Source organism: Uranotaenia lowii, chromosome 1 (assembly GCF_029784155.1).
Source record: "Uranotaenia lowii strain MFRU-FL chromosome 1, ASM2978415v1, whole genome shotgun sequence".
NCBI classification, from domain to species: domain Eukaryota; kingdom Metazoa; phylum Arthropoda; class Insecta; order Diptera; family Culicidae; genus Uranotaenia; species Uranotaenia lowii.
This window is the reverse complement of record NC_073691.1, coordinates 53,128,353-53,147,223: the sequence shown is the minus strand read 5'-3', so window position 1 is coordinate 53,147,223 and position 18,871 is coordinate 53,128,353.

Below are 18,871 nucleotides of genomic sequence, written 5' to 3'. Positions count from 1 at the left end.
CTATTAATTCTAGATTATATTGAACATCAATAAGTAGTTGGTTGATAATAGCCCAAGTAGATGCTTTCGTAGTCTTTGCAATATTCCAAAAGTTCAGCAGGCGACATTTCGTCCCAAATATTCGCCAATACGTTTTTCAATGTGTCCAACTTTTAATGCCTAACGTCGTTCAACTTCCCTAGCAAGTATCCCCAGATCCTGAAGTCTAGTGAGTTCAAATCCGGTCATGATCCATGCTATTCAGATGAAATGATGAAACATGCCAAATTTTGTTTTCATCATGCGATTGGGTTGAATTCTGTGGGATGCAAAAACTGTCATTGCCTCCTGAGTTAATAACTTTTCGTCCGCAAAAAAAGTTGTAGCCTGCGTGAAGCGGACCATAGACTACACAAATGGCCTGTACAAATTCGATGATTCCACGACGATTGTTTGATCTATGCTCGCCCACACACTATACAAACATTTTTCACGCGAACACAAACGATTGCTAGCGAAAACAGCAACAGCAACAAAAAAAACCATCTCCACCCCGGCTGGGAGGATGTTTTGTACAAAATATTTCGATCCCGACCGATTTTACTACGACCGTTTGGGCACTCATTCAAGCAGTGCCATACACTATGCAAATCGTGTTTACAGCGACAAAATTTCATCGAATTTCATCGCATTTGTACAAATGTTGTGTAGTCTGTGGCCCGCTTGAGTCTTCAACAGAAACCGAGATCTAGATTTGAGCCATTATCAAAGGTAAATATTTTGAACTCATGTACTTGGTTGGTAATTTTACTACTTATAGATGTTATTGAACTCGATTCCGTAAAGAAATAAAAACTGGTTTGAGTTTCATGAGATACAAAAAAGTTTATTAAATTCTTATTGCGGAAATTGCACTCATTTAGACTCCTGTGCAAATAATTACTACGCAGGAATTTTTTCGCACTGACGCACAAATATACAATCGGTGTCAGTTTTTCAAATCAGCCGTGGTTCGCTTCCGATTTTCGAATCACATTTCCAAACGAAAATCATTATGAAATGCGAACGGAGAAGTTTAGTTACGAAAATTAACCGACCTACTTATGAAAAGAAACTAACAAAAAACGGGATGCATTTCTGTACATTCCGGTACCAGAATGTAAGTGAAACAAACAGATCACGGGGAGCGTTTCTCGAATTACTGAAAAATTACCTAAAAAATTAGGAACTCACACACGTTCCAACTTTTTTTTTAAATTCAATTTCATCTGAAGATGTAAAGCATATAGGTTTGTGTCATTGTCTATGTATGCGTCAGTGAGCAGATTTTACGGCGCGCAAATAATAAATGAAGAATCTATTTACCGATGTTCGCTTATTCTTTACCGAAAAAATTACCGAACAGTTTAACGATTTACACATGTTAGGATTTCGGTAAAAAAATTACCGAACTCGGTAATTTTCGTTTACTGTGTAAATAAGTGCAATCAGCGTAGTTTGTTAAAGATGGCAACGGTGCGTATAAATGTCGATTTTTGGAAAGAAATAATTTAAAATAACTAAACTCCGATGTTGGTCCTTTTTTCTTACTCTTCCTTTTCAACTCTTACCACATGATTTTTTACATGAAGAATGTGATGGTATTTGTGAGTGCGAGATTTTTATCTGTCAAATCAGATTCTCGCAAAATTCTAAAAATTCAATCTATGGACAATATGCTATCATAATTTCTTAACTGTATGGTTATGCTTCGTGTTTGTAAATAAAGAAATGTAAAGTGATGTTTTTTTTTAGTAGGGACATCTTAAGATTATGAAATTTTAATAAATGGATAAAAGGTAAAATAAAATAAAATATGGTGAAAATGAGCGGGTAGAATTTATTTAGATAAAGTTGCATCTACCACCACACATTAGTAGGCCAAGCGTGGTTCGCCTCACAAGTGTGAAAACTTGCAGTGCGAACGAACAAAATGATGATATGAGATCGCTCAGATAAGCTCCCTTTAATTCCGAAACGCATCCATCGATGTACACTGAGGTTTTTTTTTACGCGTTTTTTTTTTACACGGTTTTTTTTACGCGGCTTTTTTTACGCGGATTTTCGAATTAACGCGGTTTTTTTTACGCGGATTTTCGAATTAACGCGGTTTTTGAGAGAAAATATTCTAAGACTTTTTCAAAGGAAAACACTTAGAATCTTTTTGTAGTTGGGAATATCGTAGCTCTGCAGAGAACTAAGAACGTGATACATGATATCTGAGACCTGAGACCTGAGACTTGAGACCTGAGACCTGAGACCTGAGATCTGAGATCTGAGACCTGAGACATAAGACATGAGACATGAGACCAGAGACATGAAACATGAGACCTGAGATATGAGACCTGAGACATGAGACCTGTGACATGAGACATGAGACCTGAGACATGAGACCTGAGACATGAGACCTGAGACATGAGACATGAGACATGAGACCTGAGACATGAGACATGGGACCTGAGACCTGAGATATGAGACATGGGACATGAGACATGAGACATGAGACATGAGACCTGAGACATGAGACATGAGACTTGAGACTTGAGACCTGAGACCTGAGACATGAGACATGAGACCTGAGACCTGAGACCTGAGACATGAGACCTGAGACCTGAGACATGAGACATGAGACATGAGACATGAGACCTGGGATATGTGACCTGAGACATGAGACATCAGACGATCTGAATTCCACACTGTCAAATAAGCCTCACTATATTCTACTATTCCATTAATCTAATTGATTTGGTTTTTTATCTTAAAAATAAACTATCATTGTAAGCAAATTTTCAAATAATCATGGTCCTTACGCGTTTTTTTAGTAACGTGCTTTTTCGCGCGAATTTTTTAATTAAAATAGTTTTTTTACGCGGATTTTCGAATAAACGAGGTTTTTTTTTACGCGGATTTTCGAATTAACGCGGTTTTTTTTACGCGGATTTTCGAATTAACGCGGTTTTTTTTACGCGGATTTTCGAATTGACGCGGTTTTTTTTTACGCGGGTTTTTTTTTACGCGGGACAAAATACCGCGTAAAAAAAACCTGAGTGTATAGTCTTCTCAGTTTGTTATCATCGCGTTCGTTCCATCTAACCTACAATCCATCTATTAATATTTCAAAATTTTTAGATGTCCCTACTAAATTAGACATCATTTTTCACCGATAAGGCCGATAAATAAAAAGTAACTTACAAAAATTACGGTGATTAATCTCTTATACATATTAAAAATATTTTATGAACCTACTCCTTAGGTGTTCCGATGGTTTCTCGTAAGGTAGACATTATCCACATTGTTGCAAAGCAATGTGGATCAAAAGGCTAAAGGGTAGTAGCTTCGAAAGCAATGGAATTGAAAACAAAATGCCAAATTAGAACGGGCCAGCTAGTGGCAAGCTCGTGAAGCGAAATTTCAACCAAAAAAAAAAACAAAACTAAAACATGAAAGAATTCAAGTGAAAATCAGCGCTCTTCCGTCCCGGAAAACCGCGGGAAAAAAGTAGGTGAACACGGAATTTTCGTTTAGGCTAGTGAAACTGAAAATGAATGTTAGATTGAAGATTGAAGAAGGATAACAACTCATGAACATAAATTCTATGAAAGTTGCAACAAATCTCTCCCAGACACCACAACTACTATTGTACAGCAGAAAGGACGTTCGGAAATATGTAGAGAGAACTTTCGAGAGGGAGAAATTTACGAGTCCTTTCGTCTCGCGGTTGGACGGTGAGAGTCGACGTTGAGTAATGAGTTTAATGAAAAACAAAAAAAAATCATTCACACATTCATGAAACCTGTACACAATTATTCGAAAAACATGTTTTGTCGCTAAGTTTTTTTTGCACCATGATCAGAAGTTTCAGAAAGAATTGGAAAAGAACTGTTCAAAAGTTACTTAGCAAGGTGTAATTTTGAATCATCCCACATTTGTTAGGAAAATAAAAAAAAACATACAAACACACACACAAACACAATCTTTAAGCAAAACTAGCTAACGATAAATTAATTAACTAGATGTTTAAGAATATGAGATGCAATAAAGTAATTTAAATAAATGAAATTGACAAAAATCATCAAACAACAATTGAGTGTCTATCCATTAAAAGCCGATACGAATACAACCAAACCAGACAGCAAAAAATGAGAGAAAATCGAAAAAACTAAACCAATCCTAGGTCTATTTTAAGAAGCGTAGGCTGAAAGGTGTGTCTCGTTGATGTTTCGAAACTGTGAAAATCGTAACCTAGAAAAAAAAAACAAATAACACCTTTCCAGGTCTAAACAGTCGTAAGTAGCTAAAGGATCGATCTGTTGAACATTTTTTTATGAAACTTTATTCGGTGTTGGTAGAATAACAAATAAAAAGATGGAAAAAAAACATTTTGAGTAAATAACACAACACACAAAAAAACCATCGCATCACTCATTAAAATACAGTTAAAAATTAAAAACCTAAAACCACCAGAAGAGAGAACAATCACAACAGTAATATTAGTGAATCACCCCTACGACTTACTAAAGTAAACAACAAAAATGGAAGGATTTTTTTCTTAATATTAAGAGCGAGTTACATTTAAAATGATGAAAAGAAAAGCACCCAAGCTACAAGGTTTCTCTTAATCACTAAGGTGTAGGCTGTACTAGAATATGTGAAACGTAGCTCATCGAGGTACTCGTTTAAAAAGGTCAGATGGATCATCAGGTGAGCTGTTCTAAGGTAAGAGGAGATGTAACTATTCATGGTAGCTTCACAATCATCCACACTAAACAGGTACAGGCACATCTTGGAAGGGATTCTTGGAGAGTTCGGTTTTGACTAACATTCACTTTCATACAGTCAGTTCACATTTGATCTAGTTTCGCTTATTGAACTAAATTTTTGAACATACAAAAACAGAGTTAATTGATGAAACAACTTCCTTCTTCTACTAACTGTTATTTAATTTATTCTTAAACATCTTAATTAGAAAGTTATCACAAATTGGATTCCACACACAACTTCCTGGATATTTCATCCGAGGGAAAAGTATATAAGGTGTAACATTATATATATTTATTTCAGAATCTTTCAGGATGGACTGCAAAACGTGCATTTTAGCGAGTACTCAGTACTTCTCCAACCAAACATTATGCATTCTGGATGTACTCAAGAAAATCAAGAAAAAAATGGATGTTTTTCAGGTTTTTTTTTTGAAAATTTATGGCATTCTTGTCCAGTTCAGAAGTCGGCCAAAAAACAAATACAAATATAATTTGCTCCAAAGCGCGTGTATATTTCAAAATAATTACAACTCAAAAGTTAAATAATTTAACAAAAAAAATTAACCTCCTGAAGTTTTGAACTTTAAGCAGTCAAAGACATTCTTTTGCCTTCTTTGTCAATGTTTTGTAAAATTTATAAATCAATGATTTCGAAGAATAATTTCTAGTTTGAGGGTTTATATCTTTCAAAACCTCCCATTTTGTCAAGAAAAAATTAATTTTATTGTATCAGAATTTTATAAACCCAAGTAAGGGCCGATATATCAACCGCCCCAGGGAGGGGTGGGACGCATGGTGACTGATTTTTTCTTATTTTATATTGTACTAAAAAAAGTGCATTTATAAAAGAAACCTTTTAAAATATTTTAGTAGGTAGGGTTATTTGATAATCCATTTTAACTTTCTTCAACTTAATTAGTTCTTCAAATAAATCAATTTCTTCAGAAAACGCAATCTCAATCTACCAAACTCTTAAGTAAATTTTTAAATTTTAACTATCGAGCATTGGCAAAAATGAATCAAAACTTCAAAAATAAAAGTAAGAAATTGCAATTCTACGCTAAAATCGAATTCTTGCAATCTGGACCCAAATTAAGATTTAATTTTGAAACCGGGCTTTAAAAAAAATGCAAAACCTATTTAGAATATTTAACTGTATAGAAAAAAAATGGAACTTTCTACGATTTTTTTAAATGTAAATATTACATGTGTCTTTTTTTAGCAAATATTATTTATAGAAAATCAATTCCTTTACAAAAATTCCGAAATTTTTCGTTATTTGTAATTTTTAGCTTAGTTGTGAATAAAAATTGACTTGAATCAAAATTTTGGTATTGAATTAAAAATTAAAATCGTAAGACTGCGATGGGCTTATGATAAAGCTCAGTTCGCAAGTCAGTTGCTTCTTGAGCCAATGTCCATGAGTTTGAGCTCAAGAGTAAACATCGAACACAGTTGTGCCTGATAAGTTTTTCAATGGCTGTCTGCATCGTTGATAATAAAGATGTTAAAACGACTAAAATCGAAACAAAAAAAAGTTAGTCTGCGATCTCTTGCGAATTCAATTCCTCAACTATTCTTGCGGCCAATTTTAAATCTCAACCTCGATTTTTTACCTTAGTTGTTGAAATCTGTTTCCAAATTTCATTACGATTTCTTTTATCTACAAAAAAAAAAACGATTTCTGAACTCATATTCAAGATCTATTATTTTAATATTAGCTAAGAAGTGTAATCGCTCGTTTAAAAGCAGAAGCAGTTCATTTCTATTATTACAATTTTTCAAATTATAAAGCTTTAAGTCTTTGTAAAGATTTTCAATTTTAAGTGGGATGCTTATGCCAACGTTACTTCAAGCACACAAGTTTTCAACAAAGCCATTTTAAATTGCTTTATGAGTATGAAGCTATTTAAACCTTTCTTTTTACATGTTTCGAATCTTCACTAATGAATATATCATAAGGTTGCCAGATTGCCCGGTTTTATCCATTTATTTGGCAAATCAAACGAAAATAAAACAAATTGTATTGTAAAGTTTTCTATTTAAACGTTCAAATCGAAATTTTTTTGAGTAAATTCTTCAAAAATAGTCATCAATGGCTTTTTCGAAGCCTAAAAAATGATTTAAAATCTGTCGATAAATTTAGATGCAAAAATATATTTTTCAATTTTTTTCTTGATTTTTGTTGAGTTAGTAAGTTTTGACAAAATTTGCCCGGATATTGCCCAGAGTTTTGGTCGTCAATTTTGAAATGAAATGCCCTGATGTTCCAGGTTTTAAAATAAAATTGCCACGATTTACCCGGCTCGGCAACCTTAATATAACAAAGTGCTGACGTTGCCAATAATAAAAGTACTGAATCGTTTTTTTTTTGTCATGAATTTCTGATGAATTCTACGAAACTAAAGAGTTACAGATTTCACTAAAGAATTACTTCTGATATAGGATGAGATCTTAGAATTACCAGAAAAAAAATAATTTAAAAAAATGACATGTGGTTTTAGGAGCGTAATTTAGAATATAAAAAAATTCAAAAAAAATAATTTCATATGATCTTAACTTCACATTTCAATCATCCTTACCTGTTTGTCAGAAACCTGTTGTCGTTACTGATAAACAGATTAACATTTTTTTCAAACAATTAGCACAAAAAAGTGAAAACAATAATTTCATTTGGATTTGAGCTAGTTTCATACAACGCCATATAAAGTCTGGATTGGACATAAGAGTGTGTTTTTTTTTTAAATTTATTGACCAGATGTTTTGCTGCACTCATGAAAAATTGATCTAAAATAACACCAAAAGATGGTGATCCAGAAAAGTGTCAACATATTGCAAAAATGCGAACAGGTTATAAAGAAATAGAAATAACTAATGTGATTTTGAAAATTTTTCACTTAACTTGTGTTCAAGACAGGATATGGATAGCTCTGTAAAAAATAAAACAACAAATCTACAGAAGGGCACTCCTGTCCTAAATGCCTTTGCGGGGTAAAACGCGAATGACTATATTTTTAAAGATTCTAAAGATTTGCGAAGATTATAATAAATTCTTCTTACACAAATGTGTTCTTAACATCAATACCTTGTAACTTTAATAAATATTATTAACAGATATTCAATTAAACGTGAATAACGAACGAATAAATTTTTTATGGTTGCTATTCTTCACTTAAATTGTTGAAAGTGAGCAAATTTAGTAGACTTCTATGCTAAGGTGATTGCTTAAAACGTCCTCACCATTGTCTTTCCCATACTCGGTCATTTCCCTTAGCAAGTGCATAATTAATCTCTGTAATTTTGAAAATTGTAGTTTTGGGTTCTTTCGACTAAGAGGGTTACCGACCACTGGTCTTGTTAATTATCTCTTTATTGCATTTCTTAAATTTTACATTCCTTCAAAAAATCATACAGTGACTTTTTGTGCAAGTATTTGACATACGGTAACACCTCCTATACATACACACCTTGCCCGATACCTACTCTCAAAAGAACGCGCTGGTCTGAGCGACATATTCGGTCCACGCCTACTTGGTTGGTGCGTTTTTATTTTGTCTGAGGAATGATTGGCTTGAGCGCTATCGCTGATTCGAATCTCATATAGATCGCACAGTGTCTTGAGCTGAAATTTGGAGTCAACAGATGATGGGAAGCTGTTGAGTGCAATATTGGCTTATTTGTCTGCTTCTTTATTGCCGGGTATTCCGGCGTGTCTTGGCACCCAAGTGAAAATTATTTTTCTATTTCGTGAAAGATTCTCCAGCTATTGAATCTACGATTAGTCAGTAAAAATTTGGGTGTTATGATTTCTGTTCGCTTCTCGAGCAGCAACGTTCAAAGCAAACTGCTTCAGCAGAGAAAATGCCGCATTTACCAAGTAGAGCACAGAAATTTAAAAAATTGCAACTTTACTCAAATTTCTAAAAACCTGTTGTCTAAAAAGACTAAAGAGACGAAAGTAAACATAAAGAGACGTCATCTGATCAATTGAAAAAAAAATACATATTAGATAATTTAGATAAATACTAAGATCTGCCAAATGCAAACACCACTGTCACTTACGTTCCAAATCTCTGGTGTAACATTTCATGAGGCCGAAACTGCCAAATGTAAACAAATCGAGTTAACGGGTTTTTTTCTGGATGTACGTGGTTACACTTAACTTTAGGAATTTTTGGATCAGCAACGGAAAATGTTTAAATATACACACAAAATTTCTGATGCCGGATTTTCGCTAAATTAAGCTCAAAGGAGACCAAGTTTAGCAATCAATTGAGCTAAAAATAAAAATAAAATCTTGAATTATAGCATAAAACGGATGATGAACCGCCAAAACTTTTGCTTTTTTAAGCAAAAAGTTAAGTTTTCAACTACGTTTTTCAACGTTTCTACCTACGATCTTGTCATTTTTTTTCGATACCTGAACTGGGATGTTCCGAATGACGGTAAATTGAATATTTACCGCTGGCTTCCGGTTGTTTTCCATTCTGACAGGACAAGGCAACCACCATGTATATTTTCTGACACTGATGTTGTTCCTTTACTGGCAGTAGAAACCTGCTAGAAAAAATAAAAAATTAATCACATTAAAACCGGAAAATCTGTCTGCTTCCAAATTGATTGTTACCTGTATCCTTCCACTGTCGAATCAACTAGAATTTTGTCGACCATTTGTCCAGACAAAGCACAGCCGGCCAGAGATGCCAATGTGTCTGATTTTTCAAGGCCAAGCCTGACAATCTAATAAGCCATTGAATTTCCTTGAATTTTGAAAATATGTATGTATGGCCAAGTAGGCTCACAACACACAAGAGACTGAAAATGTGGAGCGATAACCAAGAAAAAAGGAAATAACTTTGAGCGATTTTTTTTTACTTTCACGTAGCCTGATTTAGCCAGAAATTGATTTGATCAGTTCCCTGATTTTTGAGAAAAAAAAAGTTTTGGCAACCCTGCCATCGGCATCAAATTTTCTCATCAGCATTGATTTCTCTTTGCGGTGGCATAAACGGCAGCAGCTTGAGAAAAGGGGCTCACAAACTTCGTTTTACTACAATTTTGTGTGGATTGCACTTTTGTTAACATGCTCATTTATTTAGACCAAGTCCACTGCGTTGCTACCGGGTTGCTACATAAACGCATCCTGTAACAACCTACTGCTCGAATGCTATTTCTTGAATCATGTTAGCAACTGTTGGTGCGATGATGGGTTGATAAATATGTTGCTGAATGTACTCGATTCGAGGTTTAGCAACCATTGGTGGGCCTGGTCTTAAAAACATTAATGGTTGTAAAATTACAACTTTATGGTTTTGCTGCAGAACTGCCTATATGGTTACTTTTTAAAGATTTTTCTAACGGTTAATTCAAAGATTTTGGTAGTACTAAGGCATTTACCAAAAATATGCTTTAAAGTTTAACCTCAAATGACACGACAAATTTTTTCCAGTTTCACCGCAAGTATGTAAATTGATAAATTTTGTAGCTGCAGATTTTTTGGCGAACGAAAAAGAATAAATTTAAGTGCTTTCGATCAAAAACAAAGCGTTGCAATGTAAGCATCTGCGTGCAATCAAAAGGTAGGTTATTTCTCACCCAGTTTACTTTAAATAAGGGTTACCATACGCATTCTCTAAAGAGGACATGTGCTCTTTTTCGATCGAGAAATAAGCGTGCTCTTTTTTTTAAACTTTACGAAATGTGCTCTTTTTTATGAGTGCCATCTAATCTGAAAAATGAACTTATTTGTTTCATTTTATGAGTGTTCACCTCATTAACAAATAATACGAAAGAAATACAACTTACAAAAACTTTCAATACCTTACCTTCAAAACAGTTAACAAAGAGCGCAAAAGCAGTATACTGAAATGCTTCGTAGTGCAAAAATCTAACATGTTGTTTGTTCAAAGGAAATATACGCACTTTTTTTTTAAATCATGTATTTAATCGGGTTTTATGTGGTTTATCTGCATAACATCAAATTCTAAGTTTCCTTCGAATAATCCAAAAGGAATATTCAGTCCCTAGCATTTCTTTTTTGATTAGCTGAAAAAAAAATTATGTGCATTTTTGAGCCGGGAAAATACAAGCATTTTTACCCAAAAACCTAGCAAAATTCAGGCAACGGATTTTAAAATTTTTCGGGCAAATCAGACAAAAAACTAGGCTTTTCCCATGAAAATCCAATTCTTTATTAAGTCAATTTAAATTTTACATTTAAAAAAAAATGTTCGCACATGTATTGCACATCAGACTTTTTTTTCTCGATATCTGGGCAAGCGTACCGGACCGGCCTTTTTCCTTTTTTTCTTTGAAAAAAAAAAAAAACAGGCAATCTAGAATGCTTAGTCATACCTATTACTTCCAACAAATTGGCAGTAGGGTAAGAACACTATATATTGAACACCATCTTTGGGATTCAACACATTTGTGGCCAATAAAAAATAACGAAAGGTTTTTCTGATAAAATTTTGATAGCATAGCTTAAGCTTATTTCTCTGCTTCGAATCAATATATTTTTTTCGTGGAAATATGCTTTGAAATTATTATTTAAGACTTTTCATTCAAAATTACTTTTGTCCCAATGATTAAACACAATGATTCAAATATTGAACAGGCAATGTTCTAATTATTGAACACGTTAACATTGAAAATCATTGCATATATTCAGGGGTATTTCGCTTGATAGTATGCCGTGCAGGGGCGATTTTGGTTGGGCTAGCAACCGAGAAACAGTTTGTTTACATTTCTAAACACCAACCGATGTTTGTTCAATAACTGGTACAGGCATCTCTTTACGAAACGAGTACTGCAAGATTGAACGTTCAATAATTGAAACATTGGCGTTTTCTGAGATCCAATGATTGAACACTTTGATTTGTTAAATTTTAAGAAAATAAGGATAATAAAGGCTGCCACTCTTCCAGAAATCATTCATAAAGACTTATTTAGTTTAAAACACTCACGTCATTATCTTAGACGTTTATTTGTCTTTTATCCAATTTTTCCCCCAATCAAAAATAGGCAGTTTTCTTCATCCAGTCGAAAAACCAAGCCAAAATTTGAACACATATTCAAGTTTCGGGGATTGTGGCTTTAAGAGTCCGAGATTCTTGTTAAAAATTTGAACATAGGTATAAAATACTTCAACAGTGGCACAACGAATTTTGATTCATTTTTCTACTGTATATTATTGTTTTAATCCGTGAATGTTATACTAGTGTTCAATATCTGGTACCTGTTCAATAACTAGTGCTTCTACCCTATTTGAATGACTTTAAATTGCTTTTTTTTTATAAAATTTTGTTTACTCTTTTGGAAATTGTTTTCATCGTACTCTTTTTAGCATTGCGGGATATGGTAACACTAATCTAGGGTCAATCTTTCGGCTTTAGCTTACATATGCTCTTGGGAGAATGTTAATAGCTTTTCAATTACAGCCCTACAATTATCCACAGCTACTTAAGGCTTCCAGTAGTCAGCAGCTTTAAAAATCGGGGATATCGGCGAAAGCTCTACTGCTTAGTGCTGATTTTTTTCTTATCTAAGACAGAAAATTTGGGCTCATATACAGTTAGGTTTGAAGAAAATGTAATCAATATCTTTATTATAAAAAATGTACATTTTTAATTTCGTCGCAAATTTAAAAATTTATCAAATCGTGCCAAATTGCATTTGGAATTTCATTTTAAAAATAACCAATTTGCGACCTCTCTAGTTCAAAATGGTTATTTTATAACCATTAATGGTTCAAGAAAAACGAGCGTGTACATGAGCAAAATGTGGTTGATTGTTTTTTTAAAGGATTCGATTTAATGTTTCGAAATTTACAACGCGTTTTTCTCGTTTCTAGTTAACTGATAGTGTTGCCCTGTTGAAATGTCACACGAAATCTGTTCCAATTATTTCAAATCTAACACACACTGAAAATAAATTTCACTTCAAATATAAGTGATCTCTGGAGTGAATTTTGGCCATACGTCAATTCATGCGAATTTTAAGTGACCGTCAAGTGAAAAGTCATTTGAGTGGTCGAGTGAATTGAATGAGATCGAGAATGCGAATTATATCAACGTCTAATGCCAAAAAATAAAACCTCTAGGCAATGCACTTCTCTAGTGTTTTTTTCCTTTTCAAGCAGTACTTCGATAGGCACAATCAGTGATGTCAGTTGAATTGATAAATTTTCAATGCCAAAAACATACCCATATAAAATGCTAATAACTTTTCTGCCTAAAAAATACGAAGTTACGTTTTGGACAAAGTTGTTCAGCGGAAAATTTCATTTAAAAAAATTATAAATTGGCACAAAACAAATTACCAGGCTCGGTTTCACAGAAGAAGCAAAAATGATGTTGATTCTTAGTAAAAAAATGATAAAATTTGATTTATTGTTGTAATTATTTATTTAAAATTACTCCTGTTAACATTACTTTAACATTCTGCAAAAATTCATGGATGAGATTTTAGCCAAAACGAAGTCTTTAAGATGTCAGCGTTTAAGAACTTCCTAAATTACCCCAAATCGACTCAGTCTATTGGAATAGTGGAAAATATATCCGAGAAACGATTTTGCGATGAACACATTTGTTAAGTTTATTTTATTAAGGCTATGATCATTTAGAATCCCGGCAGTTACAAACGTGTTTATTTTAAAAACTTTCTATGGAGGAAAGAAGGTGTTGATAAAAATATTTAATTTAAAAATTTAAAAAAAAATTCATCGTTGATTACCAGAAATACTCTTACTTTATTAAAAAAATCCCTTTTATATCTTTGCACACTTTTTTCAATCATGTATGATCTATCATACTTACCACAGAAGCAAAACCTTGGCAAAATCATGATATTTTACACAAATTCACCTGGAAAAACCAATTGGAATCTGGTTCGAACCTTTTCATGAGTAGGCATCTCGAAGAATTTGACCTCTTCAATTCGGTTTTAACATAAATTTCTTTGTCCATCAGAACACATCTGTCACATTGCGTAAAAACCAGTTGCAAAGATTGTGATCTATGGGACTGCTCATTATTATTTATTTACTCGGTGTCTATTAGTCAGGCAACACTTTTTGCCAACCGGAAACAGATTTACTGCATAGTTAAGCGGTCTACTTTTAGTTATTCTCAATAACTATAGTCGTTTTACCCATATTTGAGATCAAGGGTCCCACTCTGATGCTTGGTTTGAACTTCGTGAGCATGCTAGAGTGGCTCCTTATACTTCTTAACCATTTGGACAAAAAAATTTAAAAAAAAATCAACAGCTCATGAGTTTTAAAGTCAACAATGAAGAATTTCCGAGGTGATTGTGCAAACTTATTTTTACCATGACTTTTTGCATCGTAAATATCTCAAACACACGTTAACTTAAAAATCCGAAAAAATAGGCAAGATAGTCCTGTTCATAACCACCAAAACGTTACTAAAATTTTGCAAATCCAAGCTAGTAACGTAGCTATCACCGAAAAAAAGGGCCAGGATACTAAATGATCATAGCCTTACACCTATGTAATCCATCCTGTTTGATGATGTTTATAAATATTGTGCAGAAACGAAAACGAGAGTCGTGCAAATATCATAAAATGAAATGCACCTTTGGGTGAAAAAGAAACGCAGTGATCAGTTTACACAATTATAATTTGTTCACAATGATTCCCACGATTCCACCCACGAAGCAATGAAAGCAATGAAGGAATAAAGTAATTTTCTTTCTCAAGAGACGCTTCCAATTGAAGCCGGCACGCAATTTTTCTCCCGCATTGTGGGAGATGTATTTCGGCGAAATGCCAAATTAAAGAAGTTTGGTTTTGAATAAAACATGCCGAAATAAACGCAACCAAACTCTGCCGCCCGGCACCATTTCCCACCAGATCGGGACTGTTTTGTTCGTTTTATACTGCGGTCAAACGCTTTCCCGGAGGCCATTTTGGAAATTTTATAAGCTACCTTCTACCGGAGAGTGAGTTTGTAAATATGTACTACCAACTCAAACTGACCACCAGCACCGTTGGAAGCTTTTCACGTCTCCCTTTCAATTTGCGGGGCAGTCAAAACTGAAACTCTGTTTAATTGGAAAAGTTTGATGCAATGGAGTGAATTCGGCCGGAAAAAAATGCGCTTTTGTGTGCCGAGGTTGCGGCATGGCAGCACTGAAAAATAGTTAAATTTGTATTACAAAGTTGCACATTGAAGAGGCCTTAAATATTACAACGCGAATTGTTTCGGACACAATAAACATGGGGGCCTAGCAATATGAAAGATTTTTTTTTTCAATTGGAAGGTGGCTCCAGAGAGTGAAAAAGCGGGAACAGAGTTCAACGTTTGATATCAAACAATGTTGCAGAACAAAGAACTTCAAATTCATTTCTAAACTTTTTCCAAAATCCAAAAAGAATTATCGACTTCCCTTAACAAAGATCCTCAACTAGTTTCAAGAGGGTGGGAAGTCAAATTTCAAATAAATTATCCCTCCCCCAAATGCTGGTCATTTGACAAAAACCTTCAACAGTCCAACAATTGACGTTCTGAATTGATTAATGAATCCGAAAGCTATCGGAAGAAAAATTACATCAAATCTTAACGAAACCATAACTTGACCGAGAAATCTTTTCGGACCCATTTGGCTCATAGTTTTCGATGAAAGTAGCTTTTACTCCGGGGGCTCCAATCAACCGAAACGGGCATGTTCTTTTGGCTTCACACAAGCATTGGCCAGAAGAAAAATATGACAAATGTTCAATTTGACTGTCGACAAAACCAGTAGCAGCATCAAGTTTGACAAAGCGATTTTCCGTTTTATTTTCTTGGTGCGTGTGGGCGGATGGAAGTTCAATTGCAAAAGTGGAGGAGGGTGACAAAAATTAGATTTAGTCGATGTCACCAACTGCATTTCATTTTTGTGCTCCGTTTTTTTTCTCTGCTGGATTCTTGAGTTGTTGGCCAATCGAAATGCTTTCCCAGAAGCGTGTGCTGCACAAATGTCAACGTTGGACCGATTTTTTCTGCCGTTTTTGGTATCACTCTATGAGTAAGCTAGCCTGGTGCTGGAAACTTTTGGAGTGGGAACTGTTTTTTCCGTCTTCCACCAAAGTGAGGAAAAGCACTTGTAGCGCATTTTGGGTTGGCGGGAAGAATGTAACCTTCATAATAGCATTACTGCAAACGAAAAGAAGTTCCTGAAGCTGAAGAAAAGCTTCAGGGTTTTTGTACCGAGAGCACGACAAGAAGCAGAACGTTAGAAAATAATGGTTCTGACGAATGACGCGTAAAATTGCAACTGTCAAATGAGATTTCGTTCGCTCATTGTTGGAATTTTTACATGGTTCGCACAGCTGCTGCCCTGTTTTGGTGGGGGGGGGGAAATTTCAGAGCCGGATTTGATTTTATACCACATTTTTTCAAGTCGCAAAGTTGAGAAAAATGTAAAAATAAAATAAAATAGACTCAAATATAAATATAAATCTGATTTAAATTTGATCAGAAAATGATCAGAATTTGATATGAATCTGATCTAAATCTGATTTAAATTTGATCTGAGTCTGATCTGAATCTGATCTGAATCTGATCTGAATCTGATCTGAATCTGATCTGAATCTGATCTAAATCTGATCTGAATCTGATCTGAATCTGATCTGAATCTGATCTGAATCTGATCTGAATCTGATCTGAATCTGATCTGAATCTGATCTCAATCTGATCTGAATCTGATCTGAATCTGATCTGAATCTGATCTGAATCTGATCTGAATCTGATCTGAATCTGATCTGAATCTGATCTGAATCTGATCTGAATCTGATCTCAATCTGATCTGAATCTGAACTGAATCTGATCTGAATCTGATCTGAATCTGATCTGAATCTGATCTGAATCTGATCTGAATCTGATCTGAATCTGATCCGAATCTGATCTGAATCTGATCTGAATCTGATCTGAATCTGATCTGAATCTGATCTGAATCTGATCTGAATCTGATCTGAATCTGATCTGAATCTGATCTGAATCTGATCTGAATCTGATCTGAATCTGATCTGAATCTGATCTGAACCTGATCTGAATCTGATCTGAATCTGATCTGAATCTGATCTGAATCTGATCTGAATCTGATCTGAATCTGATCTGAATCTGATCTGAATCTGATCTGAATCTGATCTGAATCTGATCTGAATCTGATCTGAATCTGATCTGAATCTGATCTGAATCTGATCTGAATCTGATCCGAATCTGATCTGAATCTGACCTGAATCTGACCAAAATCTGATCTGAATCTGACCAAAATCTGATCTGAATCTCATCTGAATCTGATCTGAATCTGATCTCAATCTGATCTAAATCTTATCTAATTCTGATCTGATTCTTATTTGAATCTAATCTTAATCTGATCGGAATATGATTTGAATCTGATCTGAAACAAATTTGAATCTGATCTGAATCTGATCTGAATCTGATCTGAATCTGATCTGAATTTGATCAGAATCTGATCTGAATCTGAACTAAATCTAATCTGAAGCATATCTTAATCTGATCTGAATCTGATCTGAATTTTTTGTGAAACTAATTCGAATACGATCCTAACTCAATCTGAATCTGTTCTGAATCTGATCTGAATCTGATCCGAATCTGATCTGAATCTGATCTGAATCTGATCTGAATCTGATCTGAATCTGATCTGAATCTGATCTGAATCTGATCTGAATCTGATCTGAATCTGATCTGAATCTGATCTGAATCTGATCTGAATCTGATCTGAATCTGATCTGAATCTGATCTGAATCTGATCTGAATCTGATCTGAATCTGATCTGAATTTGATCAAAATATGATCTGAATCTTATCTGACTCTAATTTGAATCTGATCTAAATCTTATCTGAATCTGATCTGAATCTGATCTGAATCTGATCTGAATCTGATCTGAATCTGATCTGAATCTGATCTGAATCTGATCTGAATCTGATCTGAATCTGATCTGAATCTGATCTGAATCTGTTCGAAATCTGATCTGAATCTGATTAGAATTTGATGAGAAAATGCTCATAATCTGATATGAATCTGATCTGAATCTGATCTGAATCTGATCTGAATCTGATCTGAATCTGATCTGAATCTGATCTGAATCTGATCTGAATCTGATCTGAATCTGATCTGAATCTGATCTGAATCTGAACTGAACCTGAAACTGATCTCAATCTGGTTTGAATCTGATTAATATCTGATCAGAATCTGATTTTAATCTTATCTGAATCTTATCTGAATCTGATTTGAATCTGATCCGAATCTGATCTGAATCTGATCTGAATCTGGTTGAAATCTGATAGAATCTGATCTGAATCTGATCTGAATCTGATCTTAATCTGATCTGAATCTGATTTGAATCGGATCTGAATATGATCTGAATCTGATCTGAATCTGATCTGAATCTGATCTGAATCTGATCTGAATCTGATCTGAATCTGATCTGAATCTGATCTGAATCTGATCTGAATCTGATCTGAATCTGATCTGAATCTGATCTGAATCTGATCTGAATCTGATCTGAATCTGATCTGAATCTGATCTGAATCTGATCTGAATCTGATCTGAATCTGATCTGAATCTGATCTGAATCTGATCTGAATCTGATCTGAATCTGATCTGAATCTGATCTGAATCTGATCTGAATCTGATCTGAATCTGATCTGAATCTGATCTGAATCTGATTTGAATCTGATCTGAATCTGATCTGAATCTGATCTGAATCTGATCTGAATCTGATCTGAATCTGATCTGAATCTGATCTGAATCTGATCTGAATCTGATCTGAATCTGATCTGAATCTGATCTGAATCTGATCTGAATCTGATCTGAATCTGATCTGAATCTGATCTGATCTGAATCTGATCTGAATCTGATCTAAATCTGATCTGAATCTGATCTGAATCTGATCTGAATCTGAATCTGATCTGAATCTGATCTGAATCTGATCTGAATCTGATCTGAATATGATCTGAATCTGATCTGAATCTGATCTGAATCTGATCTGAATCTGATCTGAATCTGATCTGAATCTGATCTGAATCTGATCTGAATCTGATCTGAATCTGATCTGAATCTGAT